General features: G+C 41.4%; 1 protein-coding gene across 1 annotated transcript in view; it reads right to left on the reverse strand.

Annotated features, from left to right (window-relative positions):
* Window positions 1–23,960, reverse strand: part of GALNT10 (polypeptide N-acetylgalactosaminyltransferase 10) — a 125,638-nt gene that overhangs the window by 33,001 nt on the left and 68,677 nt on the right. The window lies entirely within an intron of this gene.

The raw sequence follows: 23,960 nt of genomic DNA on the forward strand, positions 1-23,960 counted from the left end.
GAAAGGTAGAGAGATCATTACTGAATACACTACCCCTATGTTTACTACTTTCACAAAACTAGGATACATTTTGTACAAAATGTGAGGTATCATTTGAAAACTCAATCTACTGAACATCATCATCCTGGTAAAATGCGTGTAGCAATGTTGTACGTAAAGTTATAAGATTCTATTGTATGACATTGCTGAGACATGCTCCAAGTTTAGAAAAACAGCCAAATCAAATTTTCCAGAAACAAAAGGTTAGCCAGTACCTGAGCCAGGTGTCAATATAATCAAGTGGACTATTACAGGGCTAAGCGGCCATTCTTTGGCAGAAAAGAGGGGTGGGAGTGAGAAATTTACATCTTGGCAAACAACCTTGCGGTCACCTGAACACCAGCTGGAGTTGATTCTCAAAGAAGAGAGAATACTTTGCATACTTTGCCGAGCGCCGCCGGAACCCCCCCCCCGAGCCCCGCCCCCCCCCCCCCCAGCGCCGCGCCGCCGGAGCCCGCCCCCTGCCGAAACCCCCCTCCAGCGCCGCACCCGCGCCGCACGCCGGAACCCCCCCGAGCGCCGCGCCCGCGCCGCCACCTCGCCGAGCCCCGCGCAACCAGAGCCCGCCCCCGCAGCGCCGCTGGAGTGCCCCCCTTCCCGCGGAATGCCGTGCTGCGCTCCCCCCGCCGCCCCTTACCAGGTGCCGCCCCAAGCATGTGCTTGGGTGCCTGGTGCCTCGAGCCGGCCCTGCTCACGGCATAAACAAGACCAAATGAGCATCAGTGAGCTGGGGGAGGGATCCTGGCTGAAGAATCCAGCCAGAATGCTGTGATCATGTGGTGAGGAAAAGCTTTTTGCTTTAAGTTCACTCATCTTGTTAATTTAGGTATTAGTTTGCATTTTACCTTTTATTTCTTTGTAACCAATTCTGACTTTTATGCCTCATTACTTGTAATCACTTAAAATCTATCTTTCTGTAGTTAATAAACTTATTTTATTGTCTCATCTAAACCAGTGTGCATTTGGACTGATGTGTCTGGAACCTCCATTTGAGATAACAGAGTTTGTGCATATCATGTCTATTAATGAAATGATGGACTTTCTATGAGCTTGTACTGCACAGAAGGATAGAGCTGGGCACATTTCTAGGGACAAGTCTGGGACAGGGAATTTGCTGGTGTCATTCTGCAATATAATTCAGGAGTGGCTGGCTAAAAGCATTCATATAATTCAACTGGGACTGATCTTGCATGCTAGAGTGTATGTAAACAGAGCAGGAGTGGTTGTTCTCACAGCGAAGCAGTGTAAAAGGCACCCCAATTGGAGAGTTCAGGGGACACAGCTGGCCACCAGTCCAGATTATATCCTGGGGAACGGCACAACAAGTTCCTACACAGATGAAGCAGCTCAGCTAGCCAAGGATTACGCCCTCCCACCCCCCCCCCTGCATCTTAATCTAGTTATACTGCTTACCATTTGGTGCCCAGAAGGCAAACTTGTTCCCTTTGTCAAGTATCAGAGGGGTAGCTGTGTTAGAGTCCTGGGGCACCTTTAAGACTAACAGATGTATTGGAGCATAAGCTTTCGTGGGTAGGCATTCACCCACGAAAGCTTATGCTCCAATACATCTGTTAGTCTTAAAGGTCCACAGGACTCTCTGTTGCTTATTCCCTTTGTGCATCTTGGATTTTATTTTGGGGATGGGGTCAAAGGTGGAGATAATCTCAGGAGTTACAGTATACTTTGCATCTCACCTTTGATGCTGCCAGCAGCTGCAGTCACTCAGAACTAGCCAAAATCTGCTTTTGAATTCCCTTTAAATATTTTTAGAGTATTCCTTGTGCAAACTTGACATTTTTCTTTCTTCAGAGCCCAATTTTAAAATCTCCAACTGCTTTAAGAAGACCAAAGTCATTTAGGTGTGTGTCTGATATATCTGTACAGCTGGAGCAATTAAAATAATTTAAAAAATTAAAAACAGGTTGGTCTGCTTAGTAAAACCTTTACTAAATATTGCTTTCTAGCTAAGGCTAATACCCTTCCCTCACCCTTTTCAAGTAACTTTTGAACAGATCCTCTGCAGCAACCAGGAATCAATTTTCCTAATTGAATGGATAAATCTTTCAAAGAAGCAACTCTCTGGGAGACCAGACAAGATATTAACACTCATTCCTCATGCAGCATTGTGTAGGCAGTGACTGTTAATTAAAAAAATAGTAAAAAGCCACAACCAGCACTCATTTAGTGCAGCCGTATCATTCCTTGCCATAATTGGAAAGAAAAAATTCCCCACTCTATGTCCAAAAGAGTTACCCAAAACCAAGTTCAAGGTATAAATTGTACCTTGGTTCCAGTAATCTAAAATCAGAGTAAGGTAATCATCATCAAAACATCTGATACTGAGTTACACAGTAATAAAAGAAAAAGAGAAAAGCAGGAGCTATGCATCTGATCCTCCCAATATTGACTTCATAGGACTGCAGTGTTTTCATAATCAGGCCCTATGGTAATTACTGCATCTAAATCAGTTTCCTCCACAAAACATTAGCCGGTCTTGAAAAACTGCTGAAATTTCATAGAATCTTAAATGTTCAGAGGTAATTATACAGTGTCTCATTGTTTATGAGGAGGCACAGGTGACTAAAACAAACATTTTCAAGAATTTGTGCCTGCTGTTTATCTCCCACTGGCATTCCAATGCCTTGTATGCACTAGCATCTTTTCTTCATGTCTTACAGTTGTTCTACAAATCAGTGCAGTTTCACCAGTTGTGGCACTTGCTGACACGCTAGTGGAGACCAGCTTCCAGCATTTCCCCACCACGTCACCTACAATGCTGAGAGACGGATCCATTAAAGGCAGTTAAGTTTATTCTAGCACTGACTTTGGTAGAGCTGAACTAGGAATTACAGCAACCACGGAACAATTTAAGAACATAGCATAGGCATATTTCTCCATACGAGATGTGAAAGTTGTTTCTATAGTAAACATGATGTCAAAGAGAGATGGATAATTAGCCACAGCTAATAAATGAACAGTTAAGAATTAAGAATACTTTGTGACGTTACTCTACTAGGAGAAGAGAGAAAAAGGACATACGAGTAGCCAAATTTCCAGAAGACATCAGCTGTTCTAATCCATCTAGATTCCCATACTGCACCCTCACTGTAACATTAAAGGGTCAAATTCTTCACCCTCCATTTAGTTCTCAGGATAAAGAGCCTTGAGCTCTTTACTCCTTCTGTGTCAAATAATTTAAGCAGTGAAATTTATCTTTTCATGCAACCAAGATGCAATCCAATAGGTGACGTTGTGGGTAGCATTATCTGAATGAGAGACACATAAGTGGGTTTTGAAGAACACCAGTGTCCTGCTATTTGGCTGCATTCATAAGAAAAGCTGGCTTGCAGGAGACAATGTTTGAAACACCTTCTAGTTGTGTTTATTGTCCTCCCAGCATGTGACTGGGCACACGAGTGTCTCATTCCCTACGATCCAACAATAAAGTGAAAAAACAAAACAAAACAAAACAAAAAACAAAGAACAGTAGCTTAGAGCTATCAGCTCAATACAAAGGTGCTTTTCTTCACTGGTTGTAACAGTCCCTCGGAAACCTACGATTTGGGAAGTCTCTCTCTCCATTTGTTAGATATCTTTAAAGCTACCCATTACTGTGGGGTTGGTCATAACTGCTTAGCTGCTGGTACCAGAACCTGAACTACCTTTTGACAGGCAAAGCACTGTAAACTAGATATGACAGAGATGGTAATTTCCTGGACAAACCATATTAAATGAAGTTTAAGTGTCTTAGGAGTTTATTGTATTAAAAATGCAAAACGTTTATGTATTATTAAAGGATTGTATGTAAGGTCTCAGGAGGGGGGAAGGAAAGAGGCATTATGAGCTTCAAAAGGACTCTTAAACCAGGTGCCAGACAAGAATGAGCTTTTGAAGTTAAGTTTCCCAAGAAATCTCTAGGGGGAGGTGTATGCAAACATACCCTGTCCATTTATGCAAGAGCTCAGCTCCCCTGCGGAGGGGACCTTTGTCTGCTGATCACCTGTTACATGAGGACAGGATCAGAGGTGCAAACAGCATAAAGGAGCAACTGACAGATTCATGGGGATGCTTGTTCTGTGCTAACAGCTGTTATGAACTTCTGATCTCAGAAAACCTCTTGGTGGGTTTGGAAGGACTGATCACCTGCCAGAACTCTTGTTGGAGTTTGGGTGATCTCTGGTAAGCTTTTTAGCATGTGTATAGGTTATTTTATTGCTTTTAATGTTTTCTTTGTAATGCGTTCACCTTACGAATAAGTGTAACTGTGGGCAATTATGCTGTTTATAGCCTCTGAGGAGAAAGAGAAACAGGCCTGCTTAGCCAATCTGGCTTGCTGGAGAATTCAAAGTATAGGCAGGGAACTGTGCAGCTTGGAAATACCCCAGACAAGTGGAAGTGAGACACCTTTCCAAGAGAGATGGCAGCTGGAAGTCAGAGTGGGTGCCCTTGGTGGGCCACAGAGAGGGAATACAGGTGCAGTTGCCCTGAGCTGTGATGCTAGGAACCTCCCTAAACTGCATTAATGGATGGGAGAAGCACTGAAAGTTAATGCTGCACAATAGCACATGCAGTATTGCTGAGGTTGAACAAGATGCAGTACTCTCCCCTTTCCCAACTCAAAGCGATGTGTCACAGCTGCCCCATCTCCAGCAGCCACAGGAAACTTCACACATCAGCATAACATTTTATTGCAAGTGTAGGATTGTGGTTTACTGACATGTAAACTAGTGAGGGTCTATTATGCTTATGGATGTGTTTTCCCCTCCCAAAAAAGTGTTGTCGGGTTAACGACAACACTCATGAGCAACCCTGCAATAAAAATTGGGTTTTTCTAATGGAAAAGCGGGCAAAAATAGAGAAGGGAATAAGGAAAGCCTTGGCATGCTCTCCTTTGCTCTACTTGTTGGACCACATGATGCTCAGATACGAAAATTTAGAATAAGACAACCATCTTCTACCAACATTATGACAATACTTTATATTTTTGTTTTTAAAAGAATATCTAACTTGTTTGTTTGAGGTTATCACATAAGTTGCTACAAATATGGTGCTTTAAAAAAAATATTATGGCACCTTGACATGGAGTGATTTTTATGACAAGGGCAATTTACTTTAATGAAAGGTAAACTGGATGAATTCCAGAGACAGCACATATTATGTGGAATGTAATTTAGCTGTATAAATAATAAGATTATATATAGATTAAAAAATAAATTGGAAGCTTGCTGGCAGACTAATAAATTTGATATACAATTAATATATTAACATTACTAGTCAGAACTACTTCAAATCTTTTGCTTTCTTTATTTTGAGTTGTAAATAAAGATCTATACTAAGGAGGCGGAGCTCTGATAAAATTGTTGCTTTAAATTATCACTAATAAAATGCTGTCTGATTAATGTCTTCTCTTGGCTCAAATTTTTGTGGACTCCTCATCCCTTCTCTTTCCTGTGTACAAAGTATCCAAACATAAGAACGGCTTCCAAGTAATATGAAGTTGCTGATTGCTTGCAATACTGAAAAGCCTCTCCAGAATAAAAAGATTCTGGAGTTTACATATAGGCTACTTGCATGTCTTGCATCTGAAGAAGTGAGGTTCTTACCCACGAAAGCTTATGCTCCCAATACTTCTGTTAGTCTTAAAGGTGCCACAGGACCCTCTGTTGCTTTTTACAGATTCAGACTAACATGGCTACCCCTCTGATACTTGACATATGGGCTACTGTTTCTTTCCTCAGTCAAGTAGCCCATAGCTATGAGGAGGAGGGAGAAGGGAGAATTTCACTGCTCAGAAATGCCACCACTCTTCAGAAAAAGAATTCATGAACTTAACATACATGGAGTGCAGAGAAAAGTAGTAAAGTTTTGGGATTACTATTTTTATTGCTTTAAAACAACCAAAGCATACTAGAATCCATGGCAATTTGAATTATTTCTGTCCTAAAAAGTGACTCTTACAAATGGCATTATAGGTTTCAGATTCATTGGATCTCAATTTTATAACGGATAGAAAATTTGCTCAGTCTGCCAGTAAAAATATATTTTTAAACCTGTAATTGCTCAAACTCTCTCTGCACTTGCACAGTTGATCTGGATTCTTTCCATCTCATGCATCAACACCATCCAGGCCAAGTTATGCCCTCAGTGACACCTGTGTAAATCCACCAATTGATTTTACAGCTTATTGTAGTGTGACGGGGTTTTCGGAACAAGTTGGTTTCCTATAAAAGCAGCTGGAAGAGATAGCCAACAATCCTTAGCCTTATGATGTGGGTTTAAATACAATTCCGCCAGATATTCTTTAAGTAAGGAAAGACATTCCTCCTCACAAGGACTGCTTTGGGGCTACAAAAGGACTTTATTCACTTTAACTCATGCAGATCAGGTTAAATCAACTTTACAGACAGGAGCAGACCACTGTAATAACACAGCTCATAGCAGTAGAAAATGCCTAGCCCGTTCTTTATACCTCATCCCACCACACACCGAGACCTGGAGACCAATAATAATAAATAGCATGAACACATACTTAGCAGCGACAGTAAATTAGCCAGTTGCCTGTCTGATGTACATTTACTCACGTCTCCTCTCCCCACACAGACCATGCACACCCTGTTTTTAGAGTGACCTGCAGTCACACCACCTTAGGGTGCAATTATTTTAAGTCCTCAAACTAGTGTCAGGCTTAGCAAGTGCTTAGGACATTTCAAGGAAGAGAGAGTCACTTTAGAAAGTGGAGCTGGTGACTTAGTAGGCAGTTCTCTTCAGTCAGCACTGACTGGGAAGACAGCAGGCTCTTTCAGAGGAGACTTAACACCGAACAAAATCTCAGAGGACAGTTAAAAAGACTCCCAATGGAGAAGGGGGAGGCAAGGCCAGATAAACTTTTGCTACAGCTTCAGGGATTCCTGAATATTTGGAATTCTAAGACTGCCATAGACAAGGAATCACCACAACTTGCTGTTTTCGTCCTTTGAAGGAGGAGAGTTAAGTGCTCTGAATAATTTGTCATTGCTCAAGCTGTTGGCCATTAAAGTGAAATCACTAATGGCTTCCACCATGGAAAGGTGATGAATTTATTCATTTGTGCTCAACCTATTAATTAAAAAAAATAAATAACGAGCGCACTTAGAAGGTGCCATAGACACTTGAAGTCTAATCAGGAAAACATCCTCTCAGAGGGGGACACAGAGCTGAAAGAATCAAGACAGGGCCTTCTGGCAGCATTTTGGTTGGGACAAAGTTGAAGCACATGTGCAACACTGACATTCCTTTGCAGTGCACAGCTGCTCCATTTGACAGGAAACATGGGACTGACATTTACAAGAATCTTGATCTTGAGTCAGATCTGGTCTGAAACCTTGTATGAGTTAGTTAAGGTATCCGTAAAAGGAGTCACTTTTCCTTCTGACACTGAAAAATAAGAGATCTTAGTTTAAAATCAGTTTTAATTCATCAAATTTGAGCTTCAAGGTTCACCCAATAGAAAGCATGGAGTGCATGATTTTAGTATGTGCTTGCACACACATGCACAAAGAACGGTCCACCCTCTTAAACCAATTCAAACCCACCATGAATATTCCAAGCTAATAACTGAATCCCAAAATATTTCTTTGGCAATAGAATTTTGGCAATATAAGGTCACATTGCTCTTACAGTGAACAACAGCCAGTCTCCTGCCACATGGCGAGATAGCATTTTAGATGCAATTTGGACAAGGCTAAGGGGGAGCAGTGGGGTTATAAGCATTTGAGGAGAGACAGCCACCCCTTACACTTTGAAAATTCAAAAAATTGCTTCCCCATGCAGCTGAAGAGCATCAAGGACACAACTGAGGTAACAGAACAGAAAAGGTTCCCAATTAGTGGTTAAAACCTCCACTACAGTTTACGAGAGATATAATTCCCTTTTTAGCAACTGGTACAGAAAGCAAGCTCAGATGTATTTTTTCCAGAGGTTACCTTGGCCACCTTCCAAGTGCCCAAACCCCTAAGGTAACTGTTTGCCTTACATTTGTTTTCAAATTACACCCACCCCCGTCATTCCTTCCCTCCCCTCCCACACAGGCTCCTGTTTAAGATTACAAATGACTCCATTCATCTTTTACTTAGCTATTTAGTCCTAACGTGCTATTTAACAATTTAAGAATGAATTACATTCCTTCCTGAATCAATCACCTCTGCAAGTCAGGGCTCCCTGAGATAGAAAGCACTTCATCATTGAAATTAACTCCTCTACCCTGTTTTGGGAAAGATGAGTAATCCTTTTAAACAGAAAAATGTGCTTTTATCTAAACAGGCAGCACTTACACTAGTTTTAATTTTATTTCAATGTTTTCCATCCTCTGTTCACGTGGTGGGAGGATAATAAATCGATTTAATAACCACACAACACTTTCAATAGTAGCAGCTACACCATTAAGCTAATCACGGCCTTTCCTATTTTCTTTTAACCTTCCATGCCAAATCTGTTTGAAAACCAGACAGGCCCCGGAAAGGGAAATTACTGTTGCTCCATGAAAAGGATTTCACTACAAAAAATGCATTTATGAAAAACCCAGTCCTCCAAAGGATCTGCATGCCTAGACGACACACTGCTAATACGTGGCAGGAAATTGGGAGTGCTGGCCAGGGTTGCCAACTTTCTAATTGCTGGTAACCGGACCCTCGAGGCCTCGCTCCCGCCCCACCTCTTCCCCCAAGGCCCCGGCTCCCGCCTGGCTTCTCCCCAAGGCCCCGCCCTCATAGCTCGCTGCTCCTCCTCCCTTCCCCGTCACTCATTGGATCGTCTCAAGGAACCTGCCTGAGATAGGAGATGGCCCCGGCTCAGCAGGGGATGCCATGGGTTAATGATCCACCCACCCCACAATAACCGGGAACAGCAAACCGCGGCCACTGGGAGCTGCAGGGGGCTGTGCCTGCTGACGGTCAATGTAAACAAAATGTCTTGCGGCCCGCCAGTGGATTACCCTGATGGGCCACATGCTGAAAGTTGCCGACCCCTGACCTAGTATATAAATGCATCTACACACAGGAAAAGTCTATTAAACAGGCACAAAGCTTGCAGTTCAAAATACTCCCACCTGCATGACATAACCACGTCTGCCCCTTAGCATAACACTTCACCCTGCTGCCATCTCAATCTCACGGTGAAAAGTCCTGTTAGTAAAGGAAGAAGGGTAGGGGATGTACTCCCAGGATGTTTTCTCCTTTCTTTCAGAGGGAGCCTATTCGTGTGTGTTGAGGAGGGGTTTACACAAGTTTAGTAAATCGCTGAGAGAGGTCTTTGCTTTTTAGTTAACACATAGTAACACCATGCATTTCCTCCTGTTACATACCAACTTATCTGAAAACCAAGTTCGCAAAACAGATTCTTAGTAGTTCATAGAATATCAGGGTTGGAAGGGACCTCAGGAGGTCATCTAGTTTATTTCCATTTTTTTGTATTAAATATGCATCAAGATAAAGCACACACAAAGTTTCTCCTCTTCCTCTGACTACACTTATTCTAAAGACATGATCTTCGATGGCTTGCAGTCTCATTTCCTTGTTGATTGCTTTTAACATCTTTCAGAGAGTTTTCTGATGCCATAAAAACATACCCTGTTTTCAGGCTACACAGCACAGTTTTTTATGCTTCAGTTGAAGAGTATAGCATACAGGCTATTAAATATTTAATTCAGGATTCCTATAGCAGTGACAATGCACAGAAAAGGCACCATTTGCTTCACCTGAAGCCCTCAACTTAGTGATTATCTGCTACGATCCCTCAAGCTTTTTCAAATAGCTGTTCTTGATCAGCCGGTTGTCTAACTAGGGGAAACAAACTCCCATTCAATGATACCACCCTTCCAATGGCTAAACACCTTGAACACATGAAGCTACATTTCAATGCATCAAAAATACCAAGACATGCCTTCATGCCAATCGTATCAACACTTCTGAGGACCAGGAACTGACAGATGCAACGCATACACTAAACCCAGTGCTGGCTAATCTTCAAAACCCTCAACACCTTTGTTTACTGGGTTACAAGGAAAAAGATAATCAAGCTAGACCAGATCCGAAAAGGTCACCCACCCTTACCCTGCATCAGCAACCAATTTCTGCACTTGTTAAAATGAAGTCTTGAGACAGTATCAAGTGTCAGAAAACACTCCAGAATATTTGTCCATGTTGCAGAACAGTCACGGGTTTAGTAGACAGGCCCAGGAATACACCAGGAGCATTGGGTGCAAGTAAGGAATGTGGTGCTATGGCAGAGCTGTATGGGGGTATGAGACAGAACAAACTGGAACTTTGCAAGCTATGTGGATTTTAACTTCACCATTATAACAGCAATGTACTCTGCTTGAACACACTGACGTTTAAGACATGTAAATATGAAGTCCACGACCGGAAAAAATCCACATCAACTAAGATCTGTAAGTGGCTGAAGCATTCAGCACTTCACCCTCAGAATAATAAACAGATTGAAAGTGTAAAGAAAATGTGGCTCTTAAATGTCAGAGCTCTTTGGGATTCAAAACCTCAATGATGCAGATGTTTGCTGCAAAACAATCCTTAAGGATTTAACTGTTTGTTCTTATCATCCCTGTTGGTTAAAAACGAACACCTTATACAAAAAAGGTGCAACGTACAAGAGGACAATACAGAAATGGATCATCTCAAACAGTGCAAATGTTAGCGAAAGGAAGAAATCCATTCAGACCCTCACCTAGGATACCTGACTTTTTTTTTTATTAATCTTAAAGCAAGTCTGATGAAGTTTAATTTCAAATTTTAACCTTTCTTAAAACTGTTGTGAGCTGGTGCAGAATGTACTCTGGAGTCTAAATACTTTATTTTAAAATTCTAAGTGACCAAGTAGTGTAGTTAAAGAGGAATGAAACCTACAAGAGATGAGATAGCCACTGTGGACCTGCAATGGTTTTGCTCTACAGTTGCATCAGAGGCTGAAATTAGGGAGAACACAATCTAATAATCCCTATTCCTCTAACTGTGCTAACATAATTAATATCCACAAATGAGAAGTAAACAAAGCAAAGCCATGTTGGCTTGTGCTCCATGTGTCAGAGAGTAGGAAAAAAAATTGGCAAATGGAAAGAAGACCAATCTGGTGTGAGAAAGAAATACTGTCACACATTTGAGATGTGACTGCAAACACCACAGTGCTAAAAGCATGATCTTGTAGCTTTTAGAAACACTTGACAATATTCAAGAAGATTTTTCCTTTTAGCCAGTTCCTGATTAATGTTTGGAAAATGGAAAGACAGTACAAGAGAAACTTATGAAGTCCTGGACATCTGCCAAGACAGGCCTCCATTTAGTAAACTACTAAATCCTAGAGTATAAATCTAGGGCTGTTAACAGCTGTGTTGATATCGGCATTGAATGCCCAAAGTTAAAGGACATTAAAATTGCCCCGTCAACTGCCATACTTGTTTTAACTGCCTCATGTATGGGTGGGAGGCTAAGGGAGAAGGTAGAAGAGAGACTCCAGAAGGTAGGATGGGGTAGCTAAATTTTGGTGTTTCCAATGATTTTTTTTTTTTTTTTTTTTTAAAAACCCTGCTCTGCCTTGCACTCTCCAGCTTGTTGACCCACTGTGTTCCATGGGAGACACATTAGCATCACATGCACTGCACTTTTGTAATAAGCAACAGTGGTCCTGAAGCCAATTATGAATTGAACTATAGAGGCTCCAAGTAGAGCTGGTCGGGAGTTTGACAAAAAAAATTTTCATTGGAAAACATCAAAAACTGTTCATAGACTTGGACTTTAAGGTCAGAAGGGAGCATCATGTATGTTCATCTAATCTGACTTCCTGAACATCATAGGCCACAGAACCTCACCCACTCACTCCTGAAGCAGGCCCATAACCTCTGGCTGAGTTACTAAAGTCCTCAAATCATGATTTAAAGACTTTAAAGTTACATAGAATCCACAGTTCACTCTATTTCAAACCACCAGGTGACCCATGCCCCATGCTACATGGGAAGGCAAAAAACCAACCAACCCAAAAAAAAACCCAGAATCTCTGCCAATCTGACCTGGAGGAAAAATTCCTTTCTGATCCCCTATATGGTGGTTAGACAGACTCCGAGCATGTGCATGAGACCCATCAGCCAGACACCAGGGAAAGAACTCTCTGTAGTAACTCAGAGCCCTCCCCATGTAGTATCCAATCTCCAGCCATTGGAGATACACCTCTACCCAGATATAACGCTGTCCTTGGGAGCCAAAAAATCTTACCACGTTATAGGTGAAACTGCATTATATCAAACTCGCTTTGATCCACTGGAGTGCGCAGCCTCGCCCCCCCAGAGCACTGCTTTACCGCATTATATCCGAATTTGTGTTATATCGGGTCGCGTTATATCGGGGTAGAGGTGTATTTCCTAACAGATGCAGACGGGCCATGCGCCATTGTATCTAACCTCATCATGCCATCCCTGTCACAAAGTTATCAAACTCAGTCTTGAAACAAGTTTGCTTTTTGCCTCACTTAGAAGGCTGTTCCAGAACTTCACTCCTCTGTCTAAACCTTTGTCTAATTTCAAGCCTAAACTTGGTCAGTTTGTATCTAGGAAAGGGTTGGTTTTGATGAATTTCCCATTTTGAATCTTTCTGAAGTTTCAAAAAAAAAAAACACCTGTCAAAACAGGAAGGTGAGACATTTTTTAAGTGAAAACTTTGTTTCAAAATGACCTATTTTGAAATTTAAACTAATCTAATCTACAGTCAAAAAAGAAAAGGAAAAGGTAGAAATAAAAAACAAAAATGTTTTGATTAACTTGACCCAAGAATTCAGATTTTTGATTAGTGAAAATTTGAAGTTGACTTTTTGTCCCAGTTCAGGATAGGAAAATTATTCAAAATCTCCAAAAATTCTTATGGGATGGGAAAACTGTTCCCACCCAGCTCTAGCTAGGAGTAAACTTTGTGATGGCTCACTATTTCTGTTCCCAGAATGCAGGAGCTTGTTGCAGTCTAAATCTGATCTTCAGCCTGGAAGTTGTAATTCTTATTCTGGTAAGTACAGAATTAAGCAAACTTATGAAGTGGCAGCTCAGTCCTAAAACCAGCTGTCAGATAGGCAAGCAATCCGATTCATGCTCACATGTCAGCATCTGCATTTCATTTCATTTGACTGGCAATAAGCTCTTAGCTTTCACTAATAAAAATGCAGGATTTGGCAACTTGATTTTAGAAAAACACTAACATAAATACAACGACTCAAGATCCTGAGGCACTGAAAGAAGGTGGGGTAACACCTGTTCAACTTCTGGGAATAGTTAGTTAAAATCCATTATGCGTATAAGAAGGGTCCTATATTACAGTGACACCTTCCTAAGCATAATTTGCTAAACACTATTCCTGTTGGAAGTGTGTGAACTGTCCTGACAATTCCGTGTTTGGAGAAATGAGTGATTTAGGATAGTCTTAGCCTTTTTTTACTCACAATAAACCAGGGTTTTGTACCTGAACAATAAACGGATAAGCAGCAAAGCTTAGACTGTGGATAGCCCCACTCAGACTTCTACTTGGGCCAGTGTTCTGCATGAGTTCTAACTAAAACAATTTCCCTTGGCACTGCTTCAAATACACACTAAAATCCTTGTTGTGAGGATGTCACCCAATGTTACTCTCCACTTTACAATCAGAACCAGCACGCAGCCGGAGTTTTTCCCTGGACAGAGAATCCCAGATAAGGAAAGCACACCCGCATATCTGCAGCGCGTGGAAAGAGCCGCTGTCTTTAAGACTTGAGCCTTGAACATGCAAGTACCTCACCAAAGAGCCTAATAACTTTACTAGGGCCCTGACTCAGGAAAACACCTAAACATTGTCCTTAATAGAGAAGCTTTTTTGAATCAGACCCCAGGTCGGGAGTAGCTCAGTCCTGTCAGATTTCACATCAGATCTCTTATTTCCATAATTACTAGCTTCATTTCTTTATTACAATCTCTCTCTCTGATGTACAAGAGGACTGAGTTTCTCCTGAAGGGCAAATCAAGAATTTCATAGGCTATATATGAAAGCAGTATTGTCTCCTTTTTCACAGAAGAGTTGACCAGTGTGTCATACTCCTCTGTTAAATGCACAGAAATGTAACACTTAGGAGACAGAGTGTTATAATTTAATAACGCCTGTTATTAAAGTCCCTGTATAAGAATTCTTGCTTTACCAATGCTGTCTGTAATGCCTGTTAAAAAAGAAAACTATTATCAATAATAGACACATCACACATAACGAGGGATGACAGTGCTCAAATCACATTTCTAATTAACTTATACAGAGAAACAGCTGTAAAGCATTAAAATGCTGATTTGTAGTGCAGCTGGCAGTTATCTAGATATTTCACTCCTAGCAGATGAAGGCATTTGCTTCAAAGTGGGTGGGGTGGGGGATTTTTGCCACAGCCCATTGCTAATGCAAGCTACATATTTCATGGTGTTCACAGTAGCAAACAATGTAATTGGGATCCACTTGATAAACTGAAACAGGGATGAAAAATCTGCTTCAGAATCTTGCTTTATTAGCCAGACATCTTTCCAACCCCACAGTAATTAGCTTAGAAACACAGTTTGCTTGTAATAAGCTGGATCCTTTCCATCAACCCCCATAATCCCCCTTTCCCAATCATTCTTCCAGCTGTGAGTAACTTTGATTTTACAAGAATTAATTGCGAGAACTGAAAAATGAATTGTGTAGAACTTGTTTTGCAACAGACTTGCTATGCAACAAAGCTACTTGGGGGCTCTATATACCTGCCCCCTTTCAAATGCATGAACAGAATATTTTTAATGTTTTCCAGCTAGTTATGAAATACTGAACATTGCAGTTTTCAGCTGAATGTCCTTTTATCAAGACACATATTGTGGTATTTCCATACTCAAATGGATCAATACTTTCAAGATTTAGAAAGTTAATAGAAGAATGAAAAAAAGTTACCTCCTTGTAATTGTTGCTCAAGATGTGTTGATATGTCCATTACACTGTAGGTGTTCTTGCATCTTGTGCAACCGTGCTGGAGAGTTTTCCCTAGTGGTACCTGTATGGGGTGGCTCCATCCATCGCCAAGCTCCTTGTGTTCCAAAGTGAGGGCATAAAGGGCAGAGTCTCTCCTCTCCTCCTTCAGTTCCTTTGCACCGGAACTGATGGCAGACTCTGATGTATCGGGAAAGGAGGGTGGATTGTGTAATGGACATATGCAACACATCTTGAATAATAAGTTACGTGAAGGTAAGTAACTTTTTTCTTCGAGTGCTTGCATGGGTCCATTACGCTGCAGGTGACTCCCAAGCTGTTATCTGAGGTGGTGAGCACAGAGGCTCACCAGAAGAGGGACTGTAGGACCACCTCCTATATTGGCATCCTCCTGTGATGCAGTGGACAGTGTGTAAAGCCTGGTAAACATATGAATGAAAGACCGTATTGCTGCTTTACAGGTGTCCATAATTATGACATGTGCGCCACAAATGCTGCTGAGGTGAAATGAACTCTAGTTGAATGCGCTGAGAGTTTATTTGGAGGAGTTACTGGCAGCATAACACACTGCAATACATCTAGTGACTCACTTCCAAAGCTCTGATTTCTAATTGGATGACCCCTCATACGTTCTGCATAAGAGATGAAGATACCTAAAAAACTTTGCCCTATCAAGGTAAAATGCCAATGTTTGACGAACATCCAAGATACGGTGCGCCTCTGCTCATCCTTACATATATCTGGTTTCAAGAAGAGAACTGGTAGGTAGATATCTGGTTTCAACCCGAATCAGTCTATCACATTTGAGAGGAACCTTGTCTTTGGAGAAAACTGTACGGTGGATCAGTGACTGATGCATTCAGCTCTCACATCCTCTTGGCAGAGGTGACAGTCACCAAGGCAGTTACCTGTGCTGTCAGGCGTAAAATCAGTACAATTGCAAAAGCTCATAAGGAAGGTCCATAAGTGCAGACAATACCAAATTCAAATCCCAGAAAGGTGTCAGTCTCTGGCAGGTGGAAACAGCCTTTCAGGAACCTGGTCATGATTGGGTAAATGAAAACAGTCTTACCATCTGTGCAAGGGTAAAATGTCAAGATGGCGACCAGAGGCATCCTAATGGAGCTGAAGTCCATACCCGATTCATTAAGGTGCAAAAGGTAGTCCAGAGATGATTGAGACATCATCTGAGTCAGGGATACATTAGGGGATGCTGCCCAGATAGAAGAAGGCTCCCATGTACTCAAGTAAGCAGCTCGTGTGGACAGCTTTCTGCTATCAAACAGCACATTCTGGACTGCCAGTGAGCAATGTGCTTCCTCTACATTCAACCACTGATGAACCAGGCTGTAAGATGCAGCATTTGCCGATCTGAGTGAGGCATCTCCACCATGGTTCTGTGGAGGTCTCTGATTACAGCTTGTGGAGATGTGAATACTATATCTGTCCTGGCCAGGCTGGAGCTATAAGGATCATTCTACCCTGATCTTGCTTAAGCTTGACAATGACCCTGGGGTACTCAGAGGTAGGCACAGAGGAGCTTTTTGTTCCACAGAAACAGGAAAGCATCCAACGTATGAGGTATGCTTGTTCACTGGAAACACCAACACTCCAACCACCAACAGCAAGAAGGAACTGAAGGAGCAACAGGGTGACTGTGCCCTTTATACCCTCATTTCAGTACCCGGAATTGGGCAGGGCCACCCCATTGGTACTGCTAGGGAAAACTCCGTCACTGGTGTATGTGATGAGCATACACCTACAGTTTAATGGACATATGCAAGCACTCAAAGAATCAATAGTACTTAATTTAGTGGCTCTAAAATGAGGTTATGTAGTTAAATTTGATTATGGATCCAGAGCTCAGTTTATTTCCTATAAAAAGAACAGGAGTACTTGTGGCACCTTAGAGACTAACAAATTTATTAAAGCATAAGCTTTCGTGGGCTACAGCCCACTTCTTCGGATGCATATAGAATGGAACATACATTGAGGAGATATATATACACACATACAGAGAGCACGAACAGGTGGGAGTTGTCTTACCAACTCTGAGGCCAATTAAGTAAAAAAAAAAAAAAAAAAAACTTTTGAAGTGATAATCAAGATAGCCCAGTACAGACAGTTTGATAAGAAGTGTGAGAATACTTACAAGGGGAGATAGATTCAATGTTTGTAATGGCTCAGCCATTCCCAGTCCTTATTCAATCCTAAATTGATTGAATCTAGTTTGCATATCAATTCCAGCTCAGCAGTCTCTCGTTGGAGTCTGTTTTTGAAGTTTTTCTGTTGTAAGATAGCCACCGGCAGGTCTGTCACTGAATGACCAGGCAGGTTCAAGTGTTCTCCCACTGGTTTTTGAGTATTATGATTCCTGATGTCAGATTTGTGTCCATTAATTCTTTTGCGTAGAGACTGTCCGGTTTGGCCAATGTACATGGCAGAGGGGCATTGCTGGCACATGATGGCATATATCACATTGGTAGATGTGCAGGTGAATGAGCCCATGATGGTATGGCTGATGTGATTAGGTCCTATGATGATGTCACTTGAATAGATATGTGGACAGAGTTGGCATCGGGCTTTGTTACAAGGATAGGTTCCTGGGTCAGTGTTTTTGTTCAGTGATGTGTGGTTGCTGGTGAGTATTTGCTTTAGGTTGGGGGGTTGTCTGTAAGCGAGGACAGGTCTGTCTCCCAACATCTGCGAGTGAGGGATCATCTTTCAGGATAGGTTGTAGATCTCTGATGATTCGCTGGAGAGGTTTTAGTTGGGGGCTGAAGGTGACAGCTAGTGGTGTTCTGTTATTTTCTTTGTTGGGCCTGTCTTGTAGGAGGTGACTTCTGGGTACTCGTCTGGCTCTGTCAATCTGTTTTTTCACTTCAGCAGGTGGGTATTGTAGTTTTAAGAATGCTTGATAGAGATCTTGAAGGTGCTTGTCTCTGTCTGAGGGATTGGAGCAAATGCGGTTATATCTTAGAGCTTGGCTGTAGACAATGGATCGTGTGGCGTGTCCTGGATGGAAGTTGGAGGCATGTAGGTAAGTGTAGCGGTCAGTAGGTTTCCAATATAGGGTGGTATTCATGTGACCGTCGCTTATTAGCACAGTAGTGTCCAGGAAATGGACTGCTTGTGCGGCTTGATCTAGGCGGAGGTTGATGGTGGGATGGAAATTATTGAAATCATGGTGGAATTCCTCAAGGGCTTCTTTTCCATGGGTCCAGATGATGAAGATGTCATCAATGTAGTGCAAGTAGAGTAGGGGCGTTAGGGGACGAGAGCTAAGGAAGCGTTGTTCTAAGTCAGCCATAAAAATGTTGGCATACTGTGGGGTCATGCGGGTACCCATAGCAGTGCCACTGACTTGAAGGTATATATTGTCCCCAAATGTGAAATAGTTGTGGGTGAGGACAAAGTCATTACAAACATTGAATCTATCTCCCCTTGTAAGTATTCTCACACTTCTTAAACTGTCTGTACTGGGCTATCTTGATTATCACTTCAAAAGTTTTTTTTCCCCCACTTACTTAATTGGCCTTTCAGAGTTGGTAAGACACCTCCCACCTGTTCATGCTCTCTGTATGTGTGTATATATATCTGCTCAATACATGTTCCATTCTATATGCATCCGAAGAAGTGGGCTGTAGCCCACGAAAGCTTATGCTCTAATAAATTTGTTAGTTTCTAAGGTGCCACAAGTACTCCTATTCTTTTTGCAGATACAGATTAACACGGCTGCTACTCTGAAACCTTTATTTCCTATGTAACAATACCCTAAAATAAATCAGATCTATAAAGCAGAGATCAGAGGTGAAAGTGAGGGAGAATAAACTGATTAGACAGTCTTTGCAAGACAAAATGAGCATCTGAATTGGGCTACAAGTTAACTGCCATTTGGGATGTAAAAATTTTACCACAATAAAAACATAAAAGCTATGTTACGTACAGAAGATCGTTAGAGCTGCCATACTGAGTCAGACCATGGTCCATCTTGTCCAGTATCCTATCCAACAGTGGCATATACCAGAGCCTCAGAAGGAGTGTACAGAAAAGGGCATTTGTGGTGCAATCAATCCATCTTCCACTCTTGGTTTCTGGTAGTCAGAGGTTTAGGGCTGTCCTGAGCATGGGGTTGTGTCCCTGATCATCTTGGCGAATAGCCATTGATGGACCTATCCTCTAGGAATGTATCCAGTTCTTTTTTGAAGCCCATTATATTTTTGGCCATTACAACTTCCCATGGTAATGAGTTCTACAGGTCAACTGTGCATTGTGTGAAAAAGTTCTTCCCCTTGCTTGTATTATACCTGCTCCCTATTAATTTAACTGGGTGACCTCTTATTTTTGTATTGTGTGAAAGGGTAAACAACATTTCTCTACGCACCTTTTCCCACTATTCATTATTTTATAGAGCTTCATCACAACCCCATCAGTCATCTCTTTTCCAGGCTGTACAACCCTTGTCTTTCTACTCTCTCCTCATATGGAAGCTGTTTCATACCCTGAATCATCTTTGCTGCCCTTCTCTGAACCTTTTCCAGTTCTACTATATCCTTTTGAGATAGGGTGACCAGAACTGGACACAGTATTCAAGGTGTGGGCACATCATAATGCCACTTTATAAATCCATGATATTTTCTGTCTTATTTTTTTCATCTTTTTCCTAATAGTGCTGAAAATATTGTTAGCCTTTTTGATCGCTGCTACACATGTTGCCAAGTCACGCAATTTTGAGATCCCTCAAACTCTTTGCAGTTTGCTTTGGACTTAAATATCTAGAATAATTTGTCATCATCTGTAAACTTTGCTTCTTCACTGTTCACCCCTTTTCCAGATCATTAATGAATACGTTGAACAGCACAGCTCTCAGTTGAGATTCTTGGGGGAATCTCTTCACCTCTTTTCATTGTGAAAACTGCCTATTTATTCCTACCCTTGGTTTCCTTTCTTTCAACCAGTTACTAATCCATGAAAGAACCTTTCCTCTTATCCCTTGGTGCAACTCAGAGAATGAACAGTCACTGTTTCTAGATTGTGAGTAACACGTATGTAAGTTCTTAAGTGACTTGGGAGTCTGAGCCCTACTGTCTTTCAATGACACTTAAGTCCCATACCGTACAACCTCAGTGTTATGAATACCTCAGGAATGAAGGTTGTTTGTAACTCTGGACAAAACGTTATGGCTGTTCTTTCAAAAGTTTATAACTGAACATTGATTTAATACAGCTTTGAAACTTTACTGTGCAGAAGAAAAATGCCGCTTTTAACCACCTTAATTTAATTGAAGCAAGTACAGAAACAGTTTCCTGACCTTTAAAAAAAAATTTACAACTTTCCTTTTTTTTAGTACAGGAACTCCTCACTTAAAGTCCTCCTGGTTAATGCTGTTTCGAGTTAAGCTGCTGATCAATTAGGGAACATGCTCGTTTAAAGTTGTGAAATGCTCCCTTCTAAGGTCTTTGGCAGCCGCCTATTTTGTCCACAGCTTGCAGGAAGAGCAGCCCGTTGCAGCTAGGTGGTGGGTGGTTGGAACCAGGGTGGACCAGCAGCACCCCATAAGTTCCCTCTGCAGTGGTTGTCCCTCCCCCCCCCCCCCCCCGCCATGTGCTGCTCCTGCCCTCTGCCTTGGAGCTGCTCCCAGAGACTCCTGCTTGCTGTATGGGGGGGGAGGGGGGCTAATGTCAGGGTATCTTCCCCTCCCCCCTGCTCCTGCACCCCACTTACCTCATCTTCCATAGGGCAGGGGGGACGAGGGAGCTTCTAGGCAGTAGCTGCGGGTCTCGGCAAGCTGATTTAATTAACCAGGCAGTGTACTTAAGCCTGGTGTCAGCTACTTAAAGGGGAAATGCACATTTTCACAGGGTGTGTGTCTCTGTCTACCCTCCCTCCTTTCCTGCTGCCTTGTACAGTGTTGTGAGAGTTAACCCTTGAGGGCTCAGTCAATTACTGCTAAATGAACTAGCAAGGCATTCCCTGGGAAATATCCCACCCTCTGACTCCTCCATCTCAACCAAGCTCCACAATCATCATTACTGTGTACCAGTATTAAATTTTGTTTAAACCCTGGAACCTAACCCCCTCATTTACATTAATTCTTATGGGGAAATTGGATTAGCTTAACATCGTTTCACTTAAAGTCGCATTTTTCAGGAACAGAACTACAACGCTAAGTGAGGAGTTACTGTAGTTTACATTTAAACACAGTACTTTACTGTATGGGGTTTTTGGTTTTTTGGTCTTTGCTGCTGCCTGATTGAATACTTGCGGTTCCAAATGAGGTATGGGGTTGCCTGGTCAGTTTGTAACTCTGGTGTTCATAACTCTGAAGTTCTACTGTAGTGCCTATGCTACTTTGGTGATTCAGGGTAAAATTTTCAAATCTCCACCAGGGTAAAAAAACAGTTGTACACAAATGGCCAATGCATATGGAACTTTCCATCTACGGCATTTAAGAGTTCCAGTGTTGCAATTTGACTTCAATACATCAGCTGGTGTTAAACCTCTAAACTATCTCATTGCTTTTATTGTGTGCAGTAGTTTCGAGGTGAGATTTGATTGTACATGAGTATGTTACATGAGAGGAGTTCTACTCTAATGAAAGGGAAAGTGAAGAAAATCTGTTTTTTGGTCAAATTTCCAGTTTTCACATATCTAAAAAAATTAAGTGATGCACTGAACAAACCCAGGTGACAGAGGGCACATTTTCAGCATCCTATATCCACATTCTGAGCCTAGATGAATCTGAAAGGGTCTCAAACTATTTCCAAAGGGAAGGGGAAACATTTTCATTCTTGGACTTCCAATTAAAGTAAATTGATCTTTTGACAGGTCCTTAGAGCAGTTACTAAAACTTGGTGCAGCTACAAGAAAAGGTTTCAAATGAACCAGATCCTTAAAGAAAACAAATACAACATAAGAGCTAAAATGGGCTGTTGGTGTAAACAGAGTTTGTAAGAATCTAAAAAAGTGAATGATAGTGTAATTAACTTACTTTAATCAGCTTTGTATAAAGAGTAAATGCTCTTCAAGGGTTAAAGTAATACGAGAGGTCACATTCAAACTTTAGTAAGACCACAAATGACTGTCACCACATTGTCCCAAGTACAATCACTCTATATTAATATTCATGCAGTAACTGTGCATTTTAGGAGAAAAGTGACTTGTACAATGAGTGTCTACAGATGACAAGATAATGCTTTTAGCTAGGTAAATCCTTTACCATTCCATTTTAAGATTAAAAAAGAAATCAAGTATTAAACCCTTTCCCATTTGAGATATTAAAAGCATGATTTCTGTCAATTAAAACCATGCAGATATGTTTAATGAAACCAGGCTGCTTTCAATATGCACCTGATGTTCCACCCATTGTCAAATCAGTTGTACATTAATAAGATTCCCTCTCTTCTCCCTTTCAATCAGCGTGTTGCTTGTAATATGACTCCTATGCACGTATGACTGCTGGGTTCTATATACCCAGGGGGCAAAATTGCATTGCTTCTGGCCAAGCAGCCTTGTCCACATTCATTTTTCTATACAGACTATTCCATATGGGCATGACTTTTAAATATGGGAATTAAGGGGAGAGACTGAAACCAAAAGTGAGAGGGACCTATCTGCAAAACAAGTTAGTAGGGGCTAGTAGCGTGTCTGGCACAGAAGTGAATGGGTAAGACTGATATTTAACAGCTGCAGCTTTAAAACCTAAGGTACCTGAAGTCTCCCCCGTAGATAAACTTTTGAGCAATCAGCACAGCTTTGTGAAGAAAGATGACGGGATACAACAGTGTGTGCTGGCCAAACATGAGGAAAGAGTGTAGTGCAGACAAAGCAAGAACTACTGAAGAGGATGCCTAAAGAAGGAATAACTGCTATTTGTGAAAGGTTCTCAGCTCGCTCACAACACTTCCCCCCCCCCCCCCCCTTTTTTTTTTTTTTTTTTTTTTTTTAAAAAGATGCCACCCAGAGAGGGAGTTAAGCTATTTTACTAACACGAGCGTCCCTGTTACAGAACAGCTATAATCCTCAGTGCACACTTTACTGGTCAAATAAAACCTGAAAGAGGTGGGGTGGAAATGGAAGGAAAAATCAGAATACCAGGACAATAAATATTCCCAGGACAGCTCAATTTGCAGAGTGAACAAAATTTTTGGAGGTAAAGAGAAACATCTAAGAGAAGTACTCTTCTGTATCCAGCTATACTGAAAGACCCCAAATGAAACAGCGCATACTTTTTGGAAACAGAGAGAGGAATGTATTTGGTTCCAGCTTCCTGAAGGTGCAAGGACAATGGGATGCTTAAGTAGAGGCCTAGCTGTCCCAAAGGAATAGAACCCAGGTGTCCTGATTTCCAATTCGTTGTGCTTACCAATAGATGAGATTCTTCAAAACAAAACAAAAAACTTGCTCTCTAGGCATGTCTCTTGGATAACTGGGTCCCAGAACAAGAAGGACTTTATATATTGTAATCAACATGAGGCTTGTATCAAGTGTCTCATTGCAATATTAGGCATTCGGTTGAGGTCAATTAGTGGTTAGAGCAATTATGTCATCACAGGAGTTATATCTAACAAGTTATTTGTAGAAGTTAAATCTTAATGAAATAGGATAATAATGAACCCAATAAAAATGGCAAAATTGGCAACATGACAGAGTAAACCTTTCCAGAGGAGCCTTAACTTTTGGAGATTCCAGTGTTTTGAATGCTTGATCTCAACTTTCACTGCATTAATGTGGTGTTTTTATTAACATATAAAAGCTTTAAAGATAAGTCACTGCATGACTTTTTAGTGAAGCTATGACTGTCATGCCTTAACAAGGGACAATACCTTATTTAAATCACCCAGTCATTTATACAAAAGCAGTATTAAAAATGCGTAAGAATGGGCTGTCAGTCAATATGCAGATGATTGAGTATCAAAATAAGTGACT

This window comes from Malaclemys terrapin, chromosome 8 (assembly GCF_027887155.1).
Source record: "Malaclemys terrapin pileata isolate rMalTer1 chromosome 8, rMalTer1.hap1, whole genome shotgun sequence".
Taxonomy (NCBI): domain Eukaryota; kingdom Metazoa; phylum Chordata; order Testudines; family Emydidae; genus Malaclemys; species Malaclemys terrapin.